Source organism: Canis lupus, chromosome 27, assembly GCF_048164855.1.
Source record: "Canis lupus baileyi chromosome 27, mCanLup2.hap1, whole genome shotgun sequence".
In the NCBI taxonomy this organism is placed as follows: Eukaryota; Metazoa; Chordata; class Mammalia; order Carnivora; family Canidae; genus Canis; species Canis lupus.
This window is the reverse complement of record NC_132864.1, coordinates 21,492,678-21,516,083: the sequence shown is the minus strand read 5'-3', so window position 1 is coordinate 21,516,083 and position 23,406 is coordinate 21,492,678. Positions and strand designations below refer to the sequence as shown.

Below are 23,406 nucleotides of genomic sequence, written 5' to 3'. Positions count from 1 at the left end.
TTGAGGGGAGGAGGCAAGGAAAATGGGGGGATGGAATTGCAGCTTGATTGCCTACATCTGATTAGTAATTACAAGCCAAGAGCTGCTCTAGAGAGAAACACTGTCACCCTCTGATGAAGAACAGGCTTTGAGAGGCAGGTCTCCCAGGTGGAGGGTGGTAGGAAGGTGATGAAAAGAGGAAAAAGGTGGTGAAAGATATGCAGTTGGAGGTCTGCTGCTATTGGGTTGGGGGGGCAGGCAGGCAGATTATTCCATTCTTTGCCAGCATGGATGACCCTTGAGCTTTGTGTGGCTTACACTGTGTGCCTCAGTCTCCTTATCTGTAAAATGGGAATAAAGCTGCCACCTGCTTCTTACAGCTGTTGTGAAGATCGAGTCAAGTCCTATTATAGTGCATGCATCCAAATAAGCTCCAATTTGGCCTCCAGCTGTCAGGACATTGTGCTTGAGACTCTGTAAGGCCTCAGGAAGGTCACCTTCATCTCTGCCAACCTAGCTATAGATATCTCCATCCTTAAAAAAATGGAACACGATAGCCCATAACCAACTTTTAACTCTTGTGTCATCGAAAGTATTGGTGGCTTGGGCAATCCTAGAGAAAAATAACCAAAAATAGCATACTAATTTTAACTGTTTTCATGAACTTAACCACCCTATGTGAAAAATGAGAAAGGAGATATGACTTATCCAGCATCCTCAGTTGTTCAAAATGCAGACCAGACCTTGGAAGGAAAGATTCCCATCAAGTCCCCTCCTAAGGGTGGATAGATGGCACAATACCCAGTGCCTCCTCATTCATCAAAAATGAGAACATGAGACTCAGCCTACAAATTGTTAGGTGACTTTGGGCAACTTACTTAACCTTCCTGGTGCTCAGTTTCTTCGAAAGCAAAATGAAGATAATAAAACCAGTCCTCTGAACTGCTTTTTCCTCCCTCTGCATTTCCTTTTCTCTCCAAATGGCATAGATGAGAGACTCTCTCCCTCAATCTTTCTGAAGAGGATATCCACTTTCCCCCATGGAATACAGTGCCCTTCCCATCCCCCAATATCTGCCTGGCTTCACCACACCCTGTTTTCTGCTCCAAGAAAGAAGACTGATTTCTATTGGTTACTAACTACACTATACCAACTGACTACAATGAGCCTTCCCGTCGCGGGGGTGAAAAATGAGAATAAAGCAGTGGTCCTTAGGTGTGGCTGCCCTTTGCACTCAACTGGAAAGATTTTGAAGAGTTGATGTCCAGGTTCAACACCTGCCCTAAGATTGATTTAATTTGTTTGGGGTATCATTTAGGCATTGAGAATTAAAAACAAAAACAAAACCCCAAGCAATTCTGATTTGCAGTTATTTTTGATGACCACTATGCTAGAGAAACTAGGGCTAGTGAACAATCTATGGTGATAGGGTAAAGTCTTAAATCTATCTTTTTAAACTATAATCATAAGGAAAATAATGATGTATTTGGTGATGATTTTAAAAAAAAAAAAAAAACCTAGATGTTTTTTGCTGCCCCCAGAATCACAAGCCAAATTAGGAAGCCAAACAGCCAACTTCTTAGAAAGAAACTATAATAAATATAGACGCCCAAGAGGAAAGTATGCCTGCCTCCACTTACCCCCAGACAAGTTTTAAAACTGTCATACATAAAGAGTTCTTACAAATCAATAAGAAATATAACACTGAAGCTCCAGTGAAAGATAGTGAAAAAACGACATGAAAAACAATTCTCAGTAGAATAAATACATGTGTCTAATAAGCTTATGAGTTTTTTAAAAAAAACTCAGCCATTTCAGTAATCAAAGAAATGCAAGAAGAAATAAGATACTGCCTTTTAAACCTATTAAATTAGGTTTAACACACAAAAAAAAAAAGACAAAAAAGAAAAACCTCTATGCTGGCCAGAGTGAAGAAAGCACTCTGAAACACTGTTGGTGGGACTGTAAATTAGCTCAACCTTTCCAGAAAGCAATTTGGCAGGACAATCCCAATTATGTTAAAATATATATATGTACATTTAGGCATATGAAAAATACTGGGAGGATATAAAACAAATGTTAACAGCAATTTTCTTTCTGTAATAAGATTAGGGTGATTTTTATTTTCTTCTTTATACTTTTCTGTATTTTCCAAATTTCCACAGTGAATATGAATTGCTTTCATAATGAGGAAAAAAGAAAAACAATGAAAAGAGACACATTTTTTAAAAACCTTGTTATGTTCTTTTGAAATGTGTCTTTTTGTTTTGTTTTGTTTTTTTACTGTTTCATTCCAGGATGCTTGGTTTTGCAATGCTAAGCTCTTTCTGAAGAGTTTTGTACTTCATCCTGAGAGAGTTGTCGAATAAAAGGAACTGGTTATTTCAGTAGATCTAGCAAGAAAGAAAGCACACCTGCTCTGCACTCAGCAGCCCTGTGTAAGTATTTTGGCATTTCCCTTTCTTGGCTGTGTGACCTTGGATGTGTTATTCAAACTTTCTAAGGTCTAGATTCCATATCTTTAAAGGAAGACATGTAATCATTCCTACCTCACAGGACTAAATGAGATAGCTTCCATAAAGTGTCTGAACAATACCAGGTGCTTAGTAGGTGCTCAATAAATGATAACCAGAACAAATGAGGTAGTGGAGAAAAGGCATGATAGCCTTCTGAATGGGAAGCAGTCATCCAGAGAGAAAATCCATCCCACTTGGGGAAAATTATTGCACTTCATGTCAGCATTCCCATTTTACAGAGGAGGCTTGAGATGCACTCAGAAAGATAGAATGCTTTGTTCAAGGTGTTCCCAGGACTTCAGGATTAGGGGATGAACAAGCAACCAAGTCCAGCTTTCTTTCTTCTGGGAGAAATATTCCCAGGCTGTTTCCCTAGTGGAGAATCACATGTAGCCCATCTTTCCACATCTCCAGGCCAACAGCCTCTCTCACCTTCCACCAACACGACCCTTTAGTGTTCCCTGCAGCACATTATTAATGGGAACATTTTTAAGCTCTCTAAATGTCTATGAGCTCCCTAAGGATAAGGACTGTGTCCATTTTGCGGTCTGTGTCTTGAGTTTCTTTGTTTGAGTCGAGTCGAGCTAGACTAGAAAGGAAAGAGAAGGATTCAAAGGGTTCCTGGTCCCTGGCTTATTGGCCAATCCAAATAGGTGATGTCATTCTTCCTCCACTGCTATCAAGCAGAGCTGAGGGAGAAAGTCAGCTACTGGATAAACATCAGGGACAGATCGTGGAGGGTCTATCTGGTGGGCTACAGTGATGACTTTAGCTTTTAGCTGGAGGGCAGGGATTTTTGCCTTTTTCATTCACTGACGCATCCTCAACATCTAAAACACTGCCTGTCATACACTGAGCACTCAATAAACAGTTGGAAAAGTAAATAAATACTATGTGGCCAACAAAAATTCTTGCCATAGAAATATATTTCTGAGGTATTACTTAGTTTTTTTTGTTTTTTTTGTTTTTAAGGCAGATTACAAGAGAGTATGTAAAACTAGGGAATCACAAATTGTTTACCATGGCTGGTTTGGGATAATGAATTTAGGTCCCATTTTTTCCCTGTTTTCCTAACTGAATATTTCTCCCCCCAAAAAAGCTTATGATATTTGTGTAAGAAAGGAGAAAAATAGGGGCACCTGGTTGGCTCAGTGGTTGAGTGTCTGCCTTAGGCTCAGGGCATGATCCCAGGGTCCTGGTATCAAGTCCTGTATTGGGCTCCCCGCACGGAGCCTGTTTCTCCCTCTACCTATGTCTCTGCCTCTCTCTATCTGTGTCTCTCATGAATAAATAAATAAAATCTTTTAAAAAAAAAGGAGAAAAATAAGTGAAGAAATTGATAAGGATTAGAAAGGAAGAAAGGAAGAAGCTAGGAAGAGATTAATTCAGACTGTAGAATCCCAATGTTCCCCCCACATCCATCCTACACACACACACACACACACACACCTCCTTCCCTTTCTTGGCCCTGCCCTTAGCTGCATGCCACACTCTCTCTGCTCTTGGCAGCAACTTCATATCCTCCCAGAGGCCAGTGCCTTGCCACCCTGGCCACAGGGGAGGCTGCATGGATCCACAGACAAAGGCAATTAGCAAGGGCCTGCTGCCTGGCTCCTCTAATTGCCCACACTCCTTAAAAGAAGTAAGTGATAACTCTTTCAGAGGAGAATAAAAACATCTCAGCCATTAGAACCACATGTATGCAGATCGGGTCTCTCCTAGGAAGACTCAGAAAGTGCCAGAGATGGGAATCACATGACCAGAAGGCCACTGCCCCAGGAGGGATGAGGCCAACAGATCAGAAAGAATGGCTTCTTGATGGACTCTCTGGGGACCAGCCGCTAACCCTCTACTGTGAAATCAGACCTCTAGAAAGATCTAGGTTCAAATCCCATCTCTATTATTCACTAGCTGGGTGGCTGTGGGCAAAGCACACTGCCTCTCTGAGCTTCAGCTATAAAATGGGAGCAGAAGCAGCCTCAAGGGATCCTCGTGGCAGCTAAGTGAGAAAGTGCCTGATTAAGAGCTGCTGATTGTTGGTATTTGGGAACATACTTTTCACTTGGTCTGTGCACCATGGCCCCATCCCCTTCTATATAGCTCAATCCTTCCTGCTCATCCTCCAAGATTCAGTTCAGATGTCACATCTTCCAAGATGCTCCCTGACCCCTTCAAACTGAATTGGGTGCTTCTGCCATGGGCACCCGGTTTACACACTACTTTTCTGAATAGGCCAGGGCTCATTGGTCGTGAGTGACAGAGACAGCCTATGGCTAACTCAAACAACAAGGGAGTTTATTGGAACGATGTCAGAACTCAAGAAATCAATCTGAGGTTGGGTTGGGCCTTGAGAATGAACTAAAGATGCTCCAGGGAGCCAAGGAATAGAATCTGGGCACGAAGCCACTGCTGGGATGGAAATAGAGCCTTGACTTCCAGGTGCCTTGTCCCTCTGCTCAGAATCAAATTCTAGCGAGTGGGTCATGGACCTTGCTAAGGGCACAGGTCCACCCCTGGTCAGGGGTAGAGCAGAGCTTCCAATTATGGCCCTGCCATACTGTCTCCAGTGGGGGAGGTTACTCCCAATTACAGAAGTAACTTGTGAAGTAAAGTGGGTGCTGGTCATGAACAACAGGTGTAGGAACTAAGAGCAGAAATCAATCTCCAATGTATGCAGGGATTTCATCCCAATCTTTCTCCTTGGGGTGTCTTAAGACTTTACTCATTGCCTTGCAAAGTGTGCTGGCTGGCTGGCTGGCTGGGGAAACCATAGGACCCAACTGAGGCACAAGGAATGACCATAGAAGACAATGATGGGTAGCAGTTAGAAGCAGACTCGAGAGTCAAAGTTGAGTTCAAGGTCAAGCTCTGCCTCATTGCTGATTTTGCTATCTTCGAACAAACTGCTTCCTCAGCTTCAGTTTCCTTAATGTAAAAATATCTTTGTAAGTTTGTCTTAAGGATCTGAGGAGAAGTTTTGTGTGCAGAACTGACACAATGCCTCCTGGGACATGCAAGCTCAATAAACCACACCGTTAATACTCTTGTTTTTTTTTTTTTTTTATCACTTGTTATTACTGCAGGAATTGAGGAAAGAAAAGTGGTCTGCTGACTGAGCGTGAGCCTTACAGAAAAGGGGTCGCTGGGATACATGGGGGCTCAATGGGAAACCTAGGGCAGGAACCCTGCCCTAGAGAAGCTCAGAGTTGAGTGAGGGAAACAGATGAATTCTTACCCCAAATAAAGTAAGAAAGTAATATTTAAAAAAAAAAAAAAATGAACAAAAGTGAAAGTAGTATAGGATGAAAAGCACATGCAGCCAGAACTGGATCAGAAAGAAGCAAAAGCTAGTGAAGACTTAACATAATGTGCTGAATTCTGAGGGTGGTAAAGAAACACCCAAGCCCTGGAAGGGAGGAGGCTGCTCTAGAAGTCTTGGCAAGTCGGCACTTGAGCTGAGGTTTAGGGTAAATCTGGACAGGTTGAGGAGAAGGAGGGCACCCCAGGAAGGCAGTGTAGAAGTCAGCCTTAAAGGACTCTTAGCTTGGGGTGTGCCTGGTGGCTCATTTGGTTAAGCATCTGACTCTTGGTTTGAGTGCAGGTCATGATTTCAGGGTCAAGAGATTGAGCCTGCATTGGGCTTGTGGAGAGTCTGCTTGAGATTCTTTCCCCTCCCTCTCCCTCTGCTCCTCCCCCACCCCCAACTTATGCATGTATGTGCAGCCTCTTTTTCTAAAATAAATACAATCTTAAAAAAAAAAAAAAAAGACTGTTAGCCTCCTTGGGCTGCTTTGACAAATACCATAGGCTAGGTGGCTTCAACAATAGACATTCATTCCTCGCAATTCTGGAGGCTGGGAAATCTAAGAGCAAGGCATGAGTAGATTTGGCCCCTGGTGAGGACTCTTTTCCTGGCATACAGATGGCCTGCCTTCTTAATAGGTCTTCATATGGCACACAGAGAATGAACTCCTGTCTCTTCCACTTCTAAGAATACATCAATCCCATTATGGAGGCCCCACCCTCAAGATTTCATCTAAGCCTAATTACCTACCTAGGACTACACCTTCAAATACTGCCACATTGGGGGTTAAAGCTTCAATATATTAATTTTGGGGGAAGGGACACAAATATTAAGTCCATACCAGAGATCTAAGTAATGGGCAAGGGAGGAAAAAAGGAGACTATGGTTTTGCAGGTGGCTTCCATTTTTGATAGGTCCTGTCTTCATTCTAGATTTGTATGGCTATAATTCCAGCTCAGCTAGGGGTACCCAAACCTGGTCTCGCATTATAAGTACCTGCTGCTGTCTCCTTTTACAATTCAGAATCCTGGGCTCTGCCCCAAATAACCTAAAGCAAAATCTCTGGGGACAGAGCCAGGAAATCAGATTTTTTTTTTCATTTCCTCAAGCGATTGTTTTTCATTGAAGTAAAATTCACGTAACATGAAATTGACCATTTTAAAGTATGGTGGCTCTTAGCACATCCACAATGTCATGCAACCACTACGTCTATTTAGTACCAAAATACATCCATCACCCCAAAAGGAAACTCCTTACCCATTGAAAGGAAACCAACATCCCATTTCCCCCTCCCCTCAGCCCCTGGCTTTCTGATTCTATGAATCTGCCCACTCTGGTTATTTTGTATAAATGGAACCTACAATATTCATTGTTTCCTGTCTGTCTTCTTTCACTGCACATAACGTTTTCAAGGTTCATCCATGTGGTAGCAGGAAGCAGGAATCAGTGTTTCATTCCTTTTTATGACTGAATAATATTGCATGGCATGGAAAGACCACATCTTTCTTATTCATTCTTCAGCTGGTGGACATTCAGATGGTTTTCACCCATCAGTGATTGCAAACAGTGCTATCCCTAGGTGATTTTTATTTCACTAATTTAAGAGTTGCCATTCGGTAACTGTACTCAGGTTATTATCAGTTAAAAAGAGCAAGGTTCTCAAGCTTCTGTGTGCCTCACTCACCATCACCTGGAAATCACCTGCTAACACTACAGATGCCAAAGCCCCACTTCCACATAGTCTTGATTCGGTAGATTTGGGAGGGGCCTGGAAATAACTTTTAATGAGGTCTCTGCCTCCAATTCCTAGGAATCCAGGTGCAAGTGACCTATCCACCCTATTCTGTATGGAAGAGTGATTTTTTTTTAAGATTTTATTTATTTATCTGAGAGAGAGAGAGAGGAGAGAGAGGGCATGAGCAGAGGGGAGGGGGAGAGGGAAAAGCAGACTCCCCACTGAGCAAGGAGCTCCCTGGAACTCGATTCCAGGGTCCTGGAATCACAACCGGAGCCGGAGGAAGATGCTTAACCAACTGAGCCACCCAGGCGCCCCAGGAACAGTGATTTTTTTTTTAAAAAAAGAGAGATTTTATTTATTTATTCATGACAGACACACAGAGAGAGGTGGAGAAGCAGGCTCCTTGTGGGGAGACCCATGCGGGACTCAATCACAGGATCCTGGGATCACAACCTGACCCAAAGGCAGACGCTCAACCACTGAGCCACCCAGGTGCCCCAGGCACAAAGATTTAAAAGGAGGTCATCCATGGTTGAATTATGGGTCATTGTTTTCCTTTTTTTTTTTTTTTAACACTTGACAATATTTGTCAAATATTCAACAGTGAGCATGGTTTACTTTTATATTCAGAATTATTTGAAGTATCAATGAATAAAGAAAAAAAGAACAAAGGCTCTAAAGCCTCACTTGATTCCCAGCCTCTGCTGCTCTCCCGTCCCACCCGCACCAGCCAAGACCTCACGACCCCTCCCCCTGCACTCCCCCAAGCCCAGGCTCTTTCTGAAAAGCACACACACATATTAAGAAAGTCAACATCTGATTGCTATGCACAGAATACTTCCGCCTCCGGCATGTCACACAATTTGGTTACTTACTGTGTGCTTTTTGGAGCATCTGAGGAAATCAGAGCTGGGGGCTGGATCTCTGTTTTCCTACAGATAATGGTATTCTCCTACCACCTAAGTTAATAGATTGAGGCTCACAGGCACTTATGAGTGGTGTCTTTAATATGGTTCTGGAATATTTGCCCTATAAATTCTTAAGAACAGACTTATAGATCGCCTATTACCAGCATTATGGGCTATTAATAAATCAGTTACAGCCACGTATATTTTTTTTAAATTGCATTTTCCCTTTCTGTTCACATTCTAAGCAGCTAAGAATTGCTGAGAGACGGAACACCCGTGCTGGAGGAGGGCTGTGATTTCCTGCAGAGAGATGGCAGGGGAAGGGACTTGACAGCTAGGTCTGAAAAGGCACTTTCAAGCAAGGAAGAAAGAGAGGTAAAGGGACCGCCCCAGCCGGCGTTGTTGCGGAGCTTTAGAGCCACAATCCATCTCCCCGTGTCCTCAGGCAGCGAGGCTGAGCCCACCACCGTCCCCGTGACTCCTCTGCTATAAATTCCCCCTGGTATTTCTCTGCTCAGGCTGTTCTGTGTTAACTTTGCATGTAATGATACGCTGCGTGGTGTGGGGGTCACCTGAGCATCACCAGAACTCTCCAGCTGGTGTGTACAAACACGGTCACGTGGGAGGACGGACCTGAGGTTCTCCAGCTCTGCAGCCCCTTCCCCTGGCCGGGGAAAGACCCCCCGACTTTCTTCAAGGCTCCTATCTCCATCTAGAAGTGGGGGAGTCCCCAGGGGATGACAGCTCATCTCATTTGTATCTGGCACTCCAGTCAGCTGTTGTCTTTCCCCCACTGCCACCGAGTCACTGTTTCCAGCTGTGGGACTCAGGGCTCCCTTGCCTGGCAGGAAATGCTGTGCAGAACTTACCCCAAACCCTGCCACATGGGAGGACCTCATGCTTGGGACCATAGCACTACCCTACTTCGCAAGACTGCATAGCCTTCTTCTCTCAACAGTGCCAAATCCGGGATGACTAAAGGAAGAGCACGTGTGTGTGTCCCAGGTACTCTTTCCTCCAACTCCCAGGACTTTGGGTTAGGACTCGGTCACTATGCCCATGAATGTTTTCCCTACTGGTGGATTCACTGGAACAGAGACCTCTTTGTTACTTTATAGTCTCTTCTCATTGAGCCTCCTCTCCCCACTCCATGCTGATTCTTGGTGTGTGTGTGATTCTTGGTGTGTCTGAATACCAGCCATTGGGGCTGATGGAATTAGTTTTTCTAGAAGCCTCTAGTGCAAATCAGTAGGTGCAAATAGAGAGGAAAGCAGTTTCTGGCATGTTATACCTTGTGTGAGGTAAGAAGGCATTGCTAGCTGCTATTACAAACCAACCTAATACACTCAGTGTGTATTAGGTGCTAAAAGATGTATATTATCTTACTCAAAACCTACAACAGTCAGATGAGATTACCTTTATGACTGTCCCCAAGGCCAGGCAATACATGATGTGAAGGGAATTAGAGCCAAGGGAGGAGATTCTAGAGTCCTTGCTGGCAACTGCTACATTAAGAAATACATGGTGAAATATTTTAAAGATCCATCTCCACCAAATGTCCCATATCCTCCTGAGAGGACTCCCACTAGAAGTGTCTGAGCAAATGGGGGGACAGGGGTGTGCACATAACAATCCTGCCACGTGCTTGTGGCAGGGTCATGTAAGGAAAGACACACTGCCATCCTGGGAGACACAACTACATGAGTCCACACCTCAACCCCTCAACCTGACTGGTGCTCAGTGTGGCTGAGGCCTCCATTAAAGTCTCCCAGCTTCTCATGCACCCTTGCACCCACACCACCCTGGAGACCATTGCAGGCAATACCTCTAGTCCCACCCCTTTCCAGATCAGGTGCCCCCTGGAGAGCAAAGCCCCTACAGATCCTGTCCCAACCTCCCAGCCAGAAACAAGTTGGGCAACAAGCCGAAGTTCACCAGGAGACAAGAGACCCTGAAAATCCTTAGAGGCTTCCCCAAATGTCTCTCCCACTCCAAGTACCTGTGTCTGAATCACAACCTTGCTTAGAAGACTCAGTCCCTGCATGAGGGAACTATCAGCAGGAGGCCCCTGTTAAAATGCTCTTTCAGAGGAGAGCCCCTCATGTGAACTTGCAAAGTTCACTTATCAAATGAGCTCATGTACTGATTCATTCAACGTCGCTGATGCCCACAGGGGTGTGGGACCGGGGAGACCCTGTGAGAGCAGCAGGCAGAGTTCCACGGGATGAGGACACAGGACAGAAGTGGACAACACTTGATCGGGTCGTGGGGCCCAGGAGTGGGGTAGGGGCCGTCCGGGGCACTGAGTGTGCACCACAGAGCTCCAGGTCTGAAAAACAGGCAGAGAGAAGGGTTCTCTAATGATTTTGCCTGAGGCTGGCATTGCCCCTGAGATGACTTTGTCCTCCAGCCTCTGTCACATCCTCTGGCCTATTTCTTTGAAGATAAGGTCTGGACTTTAAAACCAGAGGCTTTCATTTATGTAAACATAAAATCCTCATTGGCAAGATCGCTTGGCACAAAAGAAAGGCTGGACTGGAAGGCAGAAAACTGGCTCCCGCTCTCGCTCGTGTCCCCATGATGAGGGGTCTATCAGCAACCCTCCCGGGACCTTGCTTGCTCTCCCCTCTGGCCCAGGTCATGGATGTGATGCATGAGGGTGTGGGAGCAGCCATCATGCAACCATGAGGAAGGGAGCCATGCCATGAGATGGCAAACGGCAGAGCAGGAAGACAGAGGGAGCCTGGGTCCCAGAGATGTGCTCTCAGATAAAATCCTGAGGGTCTGACAGCAAGCTTCCTGCTTCACGGGCCAAGTCAAACCCCTGACCGAGATGTCAAGTCTTCAGTTACTTGTGGCCACATGTCATTCTGATGGACCTTGAGCCAGTCACTGCTTTTCAAAATAAATATTGACTGAGCATCCTCTCCATGACAAGCATGTAAGTACATTACATCGATTTTCTCCAACTCCCCGTAACCATCCATGTCACAAATGTGAAAATTGAGAATCAGGGAGGGTAATGCACTCCAGGTGAGAGATACAGGGTGAATTTGACCTCTAGAACCTAGGTTCTTCATCACAAACCCATGCTTCACCTTCCTGGGCCTCAGTTTCCCTCTCTAAAAAATGAGACGGTAGAAGGCAGTGTTGTCAGGAAGCTAAGGCTTTGAATAATTCAGGCCAAGTTCAGTTAAAATCCTGCCTCCACGACTTGGTGCTGTGTGACTTGAGCAAGTAGCTAAACCTCTCTGAGCCCCAATTTCTTTTTCAGTAACTGGTGACAATGAGAGGACCTACTTCATAGGGTTGTCATAAGGATTTTTTTTTTTTTTTGTCATAAGGATTAAACATCAAGTAAAGCTAATGCACAGTGCCCAGCACAGAGCAGGTGACTCTCTGTGTCTGGGTGAGATAACCTCCTCTCTTCCTTCCAGCACAGGATTGCCAAGACATTGGTGACTGGTTGCATACCAATGCTGAAATATCCAATGTCTTTCCCTGGAGGAAATGTGCTCCTGTGGCTTTCTAGTACAGGAGAAATTGAATACAGAAATTTTTCATCTGAAACCAACTATTTTTAAAAACAACCGTTTACAACTTCATTTACTCCTGGCAAGGGTTAGACCAAGGCATCCAGCCCCTCCTCGCTGTGGGTAATGGAGGAGAGAAAGAAAGAGGGAATCACTCTCCAGGGGCCTCCCCGGACTCCACAGCTAAGCTAAAAACTTAAAAACCTGAAAATGGGAAGGAAAGGGGGAGGCGCAGAAATAATATGAAGCAGGTTCCAAGGAGGTTATATAAAAACAATGAAATCGCAATATTTTCCGCGACAGATTTCATCAGTGCCGCCTGAGTGCATTCTATTAAACCTCATTTATTAAATTTTGAGGAACATAATTTAGATATAAGATCCCGGACAAACAGGTTGCAAAATAGCTGATTCCGGACGCACTGACATCCCCCCATGTGTGGAAAACAGGCTGGTGTTTTTCATTTTGACGGTCTCACGGGGCTTTCCTGCTACAGCTTGCATGGGGGAAGGAGACAGTGGGATGGAGGTGGAGGGGGCTCTAGGCTCTTCCTTGCAGTGTCTCCCCCCACAACAGCCATTTGGAGGTGGTGTGCTTCCTGTCCTGTAGCATAAGCATCTCTGAAGTTGAAGAGGCACACTTAATTGTGTTCTGGAATTTGTGGGCCGAGAGGTGTGCAAGGCCAAGAAAGCAATGGACACACACAGCGCAGATAGTTTGTTTATCTGAGCACCTCCCCCAAGCCTCCCAAGACATCCTCCACCCTCCAGAGAATCTCATTTGCTGGTATTTACAAGGCAGGAAGTGGCCAGGGTCTTCCTGATGGTTGAAATAGATTCTTATTCTGGGATTTCCAGGTCATTGGGAAGTCTCTCTGCCGACACCAAACTCCAAGCCCCAAATGCTTCCCCAGACCTGCTTTCTCATGCCCAAACAGCCCTCTGAAGGAGTTAACATATGCCAGAGACTGTCTGCATCAGTCCATCGACTCCTCTCCTCAGCCCATTCATGACATAGATTACTGATCCCATTTCATGGATGAGAACACTGAGCTTCAGACAGGTGAGGCGCTTTTCCCAGGATCACTCAGTGATTAAGTGGCAGAACCAGAGATTCAAGCCCAGAGAGAGTTGTAGAGGATATCACCATTCTCTTACTGGCAGGACACAACATACTGACACTTGGATAGATGACAGGCAGAGAGGTCTTTGTTACAGCTCCAAACAGGAAGAGGCCACCATGCAAGGCCAGGTAAGGGTTGTGTCCAGGGACAGGGCAACATGAGCTGGAGCTGCTGTAGGGACAGCTTCCCTATGGCAAGCAGAATGGGGTTATCTTGTTTTCTTGGGCTCCCTGGAAGTTGGCTAATTTGAGTAATTTATGGGGTGCTTTGGGGCACAGAGGCCCTCTCTAGTTGTCTGGTACCTGGCCCTGGCTTGATTAGGGCAGGTGCATAGTGACCCTGGGGCATGAAGCCCGATAAGGGAACTACTTGGAGTGTGAACTTAATTATCTGCTCAAGAAGAAAAACTGACCAGCCTCTAGCCAGGGCCTCAAAACTAGGTCAAGACAGAATTGAAAAACAAATAAACATCAATTTTTTGTGGGTCCAGTCCTAAGCCCCACATCCTCTTCCCCTCTCTCTGCTGAAAATGCCTTGAGCATCACCAACACTCTCCAGCCGGTGTGTACAAACACAGTCACATGGGAAGACAGACCTGAGGTTCTCCAGCTCCGCAGCCCCTTCCTCTGGCCGGGGGATTTTCTTCAAGGCTCCTGTGTCCCTCTAATTTTTTTTTTTTTTTTTTTACTTCTGATAGAGAGAGAGAGAGAGAGGCAGAGACATAGAGGGAGAAGCAGGCTCCATGCACCGGGAGCCTGATGTGGGATTCGATCCCGGGTCTCCAGGATCGTGCCCTGGGCCAAAGGCAGGCGCCAAACCGCTGCACCACCCAGGGATCCCTCCTGTGTCCCTCTAGAAGCAGGGAAGTCCCCAGGGGATGACAGCTCATCTCATTTGTATCTGGCAATCCGGGCAGCTGTTGTCTTTCCCCCACTGGCACCGAGGCATTGTTTCCAGCTATGGGATTCAGGGCTCCTTTGCCTGGCAGGGAATGCTGTGCAGAACTTACCCCAAACCCTGCCATGTGGGAGGACCTCATGCTTGGGACCACAGCACCACCTTGGGGTCACCCATCCTCTCCCCATATTTAGTTGGTCACAATGTCTTGTTGCCCCACCACTTTAAGAAAAGTCTCTTAAATCAGTCCCCAGGTGGAAAAAGTCACGTTCAGATCTCTTTTATGAACTACAAGGCCCTGCAATGGTGCATCACTATGGTTAAGAGTAAGAGAGGGAGCTCACAGGCCAGCCCATCTGGGTTCCAGCTCTAACAAGGCCCCCTGACAGCTGCAGGACCTCAGAAATCACCTAATCTCTCACTGAGCCCCACCTTCCACTTCTGCACAATGGGAATTAAAGAGTGACCTGCAGCTGGAGAAGGGGAGGATTAAGGGAGATTATCTACCTGAAAATCCTGTCACAGAGTGAGTCCTCAGTGAATACACTCAGCACTGCTACTGTTGCTACTGCTGTCATTCTGTCCACTCTGGCACTAACCTGCAATTTCAGCCTGACCTCTCTGCTCTTGCCAACTTCATACCTCACCTCCCAAACACTGCCATGCCTTCTTACCTTTCAGCTGCAGCCGGGATATTTTTCTCTGCACCTTTCTCACTTCCTAGCTCATCTGTTCATCCCCAGCCCCAAGGTCACTTCCTCAGAGAAGCTTCCCAGAGCCCCTACCCTGATCCCACAGCTTCCACCTCCTCCCACCCAGTGTTCCCTCCCATCCCATCAAAGTCTGAACCAACCATCTGGTGAGAAGGCAGTTGGGATTCTTACCTGGCTCCCCGACAGTGAGCTCCTCAAAGGAAGGAAGCTCCTTAGTCACATAGCACAGTGGTCAAGGGTGCAGATCTCCTGCCAGGCCACCTGGGTTCAAATTCTAGGTCCACCTACTGCCACTGCTGTCCCACCCCACACATTCCTGCTTTTACCACTTCCTCCTGCCAACACCTGCACATCTTCACTTGAGGGCGTCTGCTTCATCACTGAGTCTGCTTTGCTACCTGTAGGGCTGGGAGGAAGTCAGTGAACAAATGTCCCCCTCTTGACCCCCACCCCCACCCAGGAGCAGCACTCAACCAGTGCCTGCCAGAAATGAATATAGAGATCTCTAATTCTCTCATCCCTCAGGTAGGAGATTTCTGACATGTGTTCTACCCCCCTCCCAGAGCTTCTTCAGCTCTGATCAAGCCCCACTTGCCCACAGAGGGAGCTGGCTTGATGTATTGGTGATGTACTTGCTTCCCAGAACAGAGCATGGGCTCCCCTGCTGACCCACCCCACACCAGCTCAGCAAGAAGAGACCCTGGAGGTAATGGAGAACAGGAGTTCCCCAGAGAAACAGAACCAACAGGACCAATAGATGTATCTATGTCTCCCAATAGATGGTGATAGAAAAAGTCTATAGATATAGATCTCTATCAACCTCTGTCTCTATCTATATGAGGATATTTATTATAGGAATCAGCTTATGTGATTATGGACACTGGAAAGTCACACCATCTGCCATCTACAAGCTGGAGACCCAGGAGAGCCAATAGTGTAATTCAGTTTGAGTCCAAAAGTCCAAGCACAAAGAGTGCCAATGTCCAAGGGCAGGAGAAGTCGGATGTTCCAACTCAGGCAGAAAGACAACAAATTTGCCCTTCCTCCACTTTTTGTGTTAAATATGTCCTCAAAGGATTGGATGATGCCCACACACACTGGTGGGCACATCTTTACTTGGTCTATAGATTCAAATGCTAATCTTTTCTCGAAACAACCCCCATAGACACACCTAGAACTAATGTTTTAGCTTCTATCTATTAAGCATCCCTTAGCCCAACCTAGTTGACACATAAAAAACTGTACTTGATAATACAATTCCAGTAGCCTTCCCCTACTCCCTCACCTTGGCTTCTCTACTTGCACTTAAATCCTTGTCTCAGGAGCTGCTCTGGTGCAATCCAAATGAAGACGCATTACCCCTGCTAGCTGCAAGAGCTTGAGCATATTACTTAAACTCTGTGCCTCAGTTTCTTCATCTGTAAATAAGAATAATTTTATTTATGGGATTGAGGATGAGAAGAGTAATGCCATGCTTGGAGAAGTGCCTAATACACAGAAAACACTATAAATATTAGGTCTTTTCTTCTCAAGGTCTAGCAGAGAACCTGGCATATGCTAGGGCTTCAAAAAATGTTTGGTGGTTGAAGCACACTGAATCTCTAGGGATGAAGAAGGGCTGTATATTAATCCCTTTCATTCCATGCTAGGTTCCTCTGGTTGCCAAAAACTCACTGAAGCTAACACAAGTAAGGAAGCTTGTTTCAAGGAGGTACCTACAGGAACAGAGGTGGGCATCTCTGGGGAACTAGAGCAACTGGCCAAGCAGACCTTACCAAGGCAGGAGCATAATCAGGGAACGCGGGGGTGGTTCCCATTCCAAGAACAATCCTAGCAGTTGAGTTACTTGTCACCCCCCTGAACTGCGGAATGTTCTCATATCTTCCCTTTAGAGAGTTATCACTACCATAACTCTTCTCTCTCTCTCTCTCTCTCTCTCTCTGTCTTGCCTCTCTCTCTCTCTCTCTGTCTTGCCTCTCTGTCCAACATTTTGGTCCCACTGAAGTCTCCTAGTTTCTTTCCAGTCACATCTCTTCCCCCTGACGGTTTTGATCCAAATGAGAAAGAGTCACAGGAATCAAGATAGGATGAAGGTACCAGACTCAGAGGTGGTAAATCTGAGCTAGAAAGCACAGCATAGACTTGTAACAAGACGTAGGAATTCTACTACTTCCCCCCGGGTCTATACAATGGAGCTTCCCAGAACACAGTATGGGCTCCCCTGCTGACCCACCCCACACCAGCTCAGCAAGAAGAGACCCTGGAGGGATGCAGAAAAGGTCATTTCACTATGGCAAGCAAGAGCCTTCCAACAGGACCACTCTGCAGCCAGAACTTGAAGAAGCAGCTGAGTGAGCCATACTGAGATTTATCCAACATTCACTCCTACTGAGTAGAGAGAAAGGGAGGGGAAGGATGGGCTGAAGCTCTCCCTATTACTTCCAAAATGGTGGAAGTTGTTATTGTAATGGACCGTGGTAGACCTGACAGGAGAGGGATGAGATTTTTCTTTTTCCTGCAGCTCCATGCTGACCAACTTTGCCCATGTCTCTAGTTCAAATTCCCAAGAGAAATGACCTGATTGGTGGAGGGACTCATCTTTATCTCTGTTTGAACAATCTCCATAAAAAGCCAGTTTAGAGGCCATTGGCCAGCCCACCCCTTAGTGAAACCTGAAATCACAAAATTATTCATTTATTTGTTTATTGTGTGCCTCCATCTCCCCAAGAATGTTCTTGAGAGACAAGAACCTTATCCATTATGGTCATTTTTTTATCCCCAGCATCTACAATAGTACATGGCTCAAAGTAGGAGCCATATAAAGACTTAATGAACACATGACTGAATGAATGATTAATGCAATGAATAAATGCGTGAACAAGTTTATTAAGAGCCCTCTCTATCACTGAAGCCTCTTTCCTAACATTCAGGGAACTCAGCTCCACTAGACAAGTTCCATCAGGTAATGAAACCCCACTTACCCAGAAGGCAATTGAGTGAGTTTCTACTGCTATGGCAGTATGCCCCTACCCCCACCAAAGCAACTTGTCCAGATATTCCTTCCAACCATATGCTGGAATCTTTCTGAGAGATGATCTGGCCAACACAATTTTCTCAGTCGTCTTCTCTGTCCAGTGATGTTTTAGCCCCTCTTGAAACTGGACCACTGCCCTGATTACCTGCTTCTTAATCCAACTCTGTCTGCACCAGTACCTTTGATTAACTTGTTTTCCAGTACACAATGATGTCTCCCTCCAACTCACTCACCAGGGCATTATTTAACAGAAGCCTAAAACCAGCATGCCAATGAAAACAACTCTTGCAAATAATCCTTTAAAGGGATTCTTAGTAACCAGTCCCTAATAAACAGATGCGGAATAATGACCTTTAGGAGTCCACTAAAAACCCACAATATCCCTCCCTGGCCTTGCTATTCTTTTACCCAGAATAAAGTAGGGATGAGGGTACAGATAATCGAAAGCACCAAAACAAATCAGTCCCAAGTTTCATCACCGCTGAGCCTCTAACAATATTAGAAGATCCAGGAGAGATCTGAACTGTCCCTGGAGAGATCTAAAGAACTGAAACTTCAGGGTTGCCAAGAAAAATAGCTGGGGATGGCCCAAATGAAGGAACTTTGTCCCATCTTCCTCAGCATTGGTCAGAGGGTCTGGGAAGCATAAAGGCCCTAACCTCTAGTGAGCTACACTTAAGAATAAATAAGACTTACATAGTCATTGTGCAGATCAGAGATAATATGTGAAAAGTGCCAGCACATAGCAAGTGTTCAATACATGGTAAATGTTGTTATGATGCAAATCACATGCCGATGCCTATAACAGCAGAAACCTAGAGAAAGAGGCTTCTCAGCCCAGGACCAGGAGTATCTTGGAACCAAAGGATGTTCTGCTCTCAGCCAAAATGGAGGCTTTTTAGTTACAATCTTTGCAGTTCCTGGGCATGACTCTAAGGGCCTCTAAGACCACAAGGGCCAACACAGAATGGTCCTAAGTTAGATAACTGGTTGACAGGCTAGAGCAGAGCCTCCTCTCTAGAGAGCAGAGGTCAGGGTGAACCTTTCCAAGCCCGTAAGTCTACACTGGACCAACCTTTCTTTGCGTTCCTCTTCAAACTAGCAGTGCCCTTCCTTGCACCCATTCTCACCAGACCTGTCTTCTGATTTTCAGCTTTATGCTTACCTCCTCCAGGAAGCCTTCCTAGGCATTTGCAAGCTACATATTCTCTTTCTCATCCCTATATCCCCATGACACCCAGTCTGCAGCAAACACTAGCCTCCTCTTCTAACATTATGCACTGGCTTTAGGTCTATGAGATCTTGGAGCCCCATTGAGAGCTGAGACTGTGGCTCATATGTCTCATGTAGTCCCCCAGGAATCTTGTGAAAAGGTGATTTTGATTCTGTAGGTCTTGGGTAGGGCCTGAGACTCTATATTTCTAACAAGTTCCCAAGTGATATTAATATTGCTTTGAGGTAGCAAGGATCTAGCCCATCTTTTACAACACTGTTTCTTCAAACTTTTAATGTGATACAGACTTTAACAGAGAGAGAAACACATTTATTCCAGGAGTAATCAGAGCCTTCAAGGGGCATTGTGAACCTCCAAGAGAGGGACACAGTGTGCAGCACCTCCCAAGAGAAACCTTTGTTCAAGAAACCATCCTATAACATTTATCTCATTATCAGACACACAGCAATTATTAATAACAAGAGCAAATATTTATTTCCTCCTTACTATGGGACAAGAGTTTTACATGCACCTTCTTAATTATTCCACTGACCTCTACGAAGTAAAGCACTATTGGGGGATCCTCACTTGAGAGGAGAAAAGAGAAGGGAAGTAAGTCATTTGTCCAAATGCATGTGGTAGAGTCAGGAATTAGACTGCATCTCTCTCACTCCAGGGTCCTCCTCTTCAATTCTCTGCTTGATCTCTCAGCCTGGACCAAGATCTTCTTCCTGTCATACATAATGGCTAAGGGGCCAGGTTTAGTGAGGACAGGTGACTGTCTCAGCTGCAATCAGTTTTTAGTCTACTCTTAAATGGCTGTGGGTTGGTGTTTTTTTTTTTTTTAATATTCCTATGGTGAACATTTATTAATCACATATAAGAAAAGAAGAGAGCACACTTCAAATTTAGCTTAGAATGTATCTGGTTGCAAGTCACAGTAGATAAATATGTGTTTGTTCTAATCACATTACAGGAAGTACAGAGGTAGATAGTAGTAACTTTAGTTATGCGATCAGGAATCCTGGCCCTTTCTTTCCTTCCAGGTGTCATGGACACAGAGAAAGTGCATGTCTTGATTGTGGGAGGAGTTAGTATAAGCACTGTTTTTATCCACCCTTTGATTTGAAAGACATTTAAAAATCCTTCCATGTGTTGGCCAGTGGGCTTTGGAATAAAGACGAAAAAGACAGGACTCATTCTATGGGACATTAAGATCATACAGATAACTAATCTTCTGATTACAATATCACATAATGACTACTATTCATTTCAACCCTGGCTTTCTACAGAAAAGATCTGAGGAGCAGATGTACTGTGATAGGTATTATAAGAGAAGTGAGCATAGGGGCTGTGAAAGCCCAGAAAAAGGGCCTCTTGTCTCCATGGGGGTGAAGAAGGTCAAAAGGGGTCAGGGAAGGAAGGGATCTGAGTCTTGTAAGGCAAAGAGAAATTAGTAGCAAGAGAATTTTAAGTAGGCATATGAATAGTCAGGATACTTTCACCTACATCTTGTTTTGGCTTAAAAAACAGGGTGGTTGTTTTGAGGGTGTTTTGTAGGGTTTTTTTCCCTCATAGAAAAGAAGTATAGGGGTAGATGATCCAGAGTTGCTTCAGTGGATCAACCACACAAGGGTCTTAGATCAACTTGTCTGCAATCTCTTGGCCTCATAGTTGTAAGATGGCTGCCATTGCTCCAGACCTCACAAAAGGAGATAATAAAGGTCTCATCTTTCTCTGTGGCTTCTTTCCTGAAAGCTTTGCCCTTCTAGGCAAAGTTGCTCACTTTGCAGTGTAGCATAGTACTTTGTGCACAAATACTAAAGGGTTAAACTAGATAAGATTCACTGGAGACATACAAAGTTCTCAAAAGAATCATATTTGAAGAAACACTGTAATCTTGAAACAAAAGGGACAGAGAGAATACCAAGTGAAAAGGGACATTCAGATCACCAAATTTCTACAAGCAGATGGCAAACAGAAAACTCTTCCATGCAAACACATACCACTCTTTATGTAAAACAAAGCATGACTCAGAGGGTGGAACTGAGATCCTAGAACCATGGAGAATTACTCCCAAGCCTTGTGTCTGAAGCAAGGAATTGTTAATTTGTCTAGCTGGATTTCAGAATTTCTATGGGCCAGTGACTCTTGTGTGCCTCATTCTTTCCTCTTTGTGAATAAGGACGTTCACAGTGGTTATTCTATGCCTGTCCCACCACTGTATCTAAAGATAGTTTGCCATCAAATACTGGCTCTGCTGCTTGGTACTGTGGGCACCTCCAACCATAAGCATTGATTTTCTCATCTATGGAATGGGGACAATTCTAGTGCCTACCTATTTTGTAGGTTGTTATGAATACCCAGTAGTATTACTATGATATGTATATATTCACTCCACACAGTGCCCAGCACATAGTAAGCAGGGCTCAGTAAATGCCTATCATTATTATTTTTCATTATTCTCTCCTTTGTACCCTGAACAAACCTCTGGCACCTGCCATCCTGCACTGGAATTATGCCTGTCTACCCTGGCAGGGTCTGAGCATGGGGAACAGAGAAGATATCTTAGTTATATTTGTATCTTCAATCCCCTGGCATATGGTAGATGCACAAAAAGTGTTAATGAATGAATATCTATGATTCCACATTCCTTTATACTGGCTTTTGGTACTTGAATATCATGGTTTTCTCTCCTGGATGTTGCTGTGGGAGATGATTTGAGAAAGCCAGGGGTCATTCCTGTCAGTAATGATGACTGCACAATTCTGATCATCTGTGACGGTGAACATTCCAGAGGCAGTACCTACAACAGGAAATTGCTGTGGCTGGGATGAAAACCCTGGAGGATGAAGGGCTCCTCCCAATTTGGAGACATCAGAGCTCCAGAAACCCAGCTCCTCTTCAAGCTACTTCTCTTGCCCAAAGCACTCTAATAACCACTCTTCCCCCAGTTCTGTGTTGTGATAGGATAAAGTTTGGTCACTTGAGATTTCTCTTGTGGTCCCAGGCAACTGAAGGCAAAATGGGATGTACACGCAAGAATGGATTTATTGACTCTCCTCCAGTGCTTCAGGGAATACCACATTTGGCTAATTTAGGAAGAATATAAAAATAAGGATACCCATCTGCATGGGGTCAATTAAGAACAAAACTCTTCATGAAGCAATGGGCAATGGTGACTATGGTGACCTGTGACCTCCTCCTTCAGAGCTAGGATCTGTAACAAGTACCAATGACAGTCCTAGCATCAATGCCAACAAAAAATTCTCAGCACAAATGATGCACATCACTCATAGCATACATCACTAATCAATGATAGCACTCTTTCACCCCAGACACAGCTTCCCATCCCATTGATTCAATCAAGTCACTACTAATTGCCAGGCAAGATTAAACCACTTTCCAACCCTGGACCTGTATGTTCACACTACTTGTATAGTCTTCATGATTATAGTAATCTCCTTAGCTAGTGCCTCCTCCTCATGTCCCTAACAACACAATCTTAATGGCATCATATATCATCATGGAGCAGACATCTTATCATACTACCTTCACTCTCTAGGACCCTCTTGCTTTTCTGAATTGCACTTTGGTGGGACATAAAGTGAAGCAGTCAAATGAAACTGTATTTACTGTAAGAACATTGTTGAGGATATTGTTCATTTTTTTAAGATTTTGTTTATTCATTCATGAAAGACATAGAGAGAGACAGAGACACAGGCAGAGGGAGAAGCAAGCTCCATGCAGGAAGCCTGATGTGGGACTCGATCCCGGTACTCTGGGATCACGCCCTGGGCAGAAGGCAGACGCCCAACCGCTAAGCCATGCAGGCATCCCTGTTCATTATTTTACATCGTGTCTTCTCTAGGAGGCTCTGGAGGGTGCGGGGGGGGGGGGGGGGGGGGGGGAGGGGAATGCCTCCCTGATCTTTGAATCAATAATGGATGTGTCTCTCTTGAGCCACCAAATTTTCTTCTGCCTTGTGACTCTTGTGCATTCTGTACCTGACATATTTCCCTCTTTGCAATGGCTGCAGGAAGTTTACAGACCAGGAAAGTACTACTTGCCTTGTAATTCATGCACTAGTCTCTTTCCTGAATCCATCTAATTTTTCTGGGTTGTTTCCTTCCTTTGTCCTATTTATCTTAATTTTCATTTATTTTAATCTGCTGCTTTTTGCACTTCCTTGTAAGCCTCCTTGAATATTTTGGGGAATAAGCTCGGTATAAATAAACAGATAGGTAACGAATATCCAGATGAATGTGAAGCATCATCTAATCTTTAATATCTAATCCATGTGCAAATGTTGGGGATGAGAGTGCACTGGACCATGTATATTGGGGGATAGGAGCATGTAAGACCATATTTCTTTGCAAACTCCCACCCTTGCTCCTCTTACTCTGAGGGACCTAAGAATGGGATGTGGGTGTGTGTGCATGTGTGTG

The 23,406-nt window shown here is 44.9% G+C and overlaps 1 long non-coding RNA gene across 7 annotated transcripts; it reads right to left on the bottom strand.

Moving 5' to 3' along the window:
* Positions 1 to 12,365: 12,365 nt before the first annotated feature.
* LOC140619398 (uncharacterized) lies at positions 12,366 to 16,618 on the bottom strand. 7 transcript variants are annotated; one of them, XR_012019290.1, is made up of 5 exons: positions 16,431 to 16,618; positions 15,997 to 16,129; positions 14,883 to 15,117; positions 13,697 to 13,791; positions 12,366 to 13,289 (listed from the first exon to the last, which is right to left on the bottom strand). It is a non-coding gene; the product is annotated as an uncharacterized lncRNA (long non-coding RNA). The 7 variants fall into 7 exon arrangements; XR_012019293.1 differs by having other exon boundaries at positions 13,697 to 13,764; positions 16,431 to 16,617; XR_012019291.1 differs by having other exon boundaries at positions 12,366 to 13,791; positions 14,883 to 14,972; positions 15,057 to 15,117; positions 16,431 to 16,613.
* Positions 16,619 to 23,406: the final 6,788 nt, after the last annotated feature.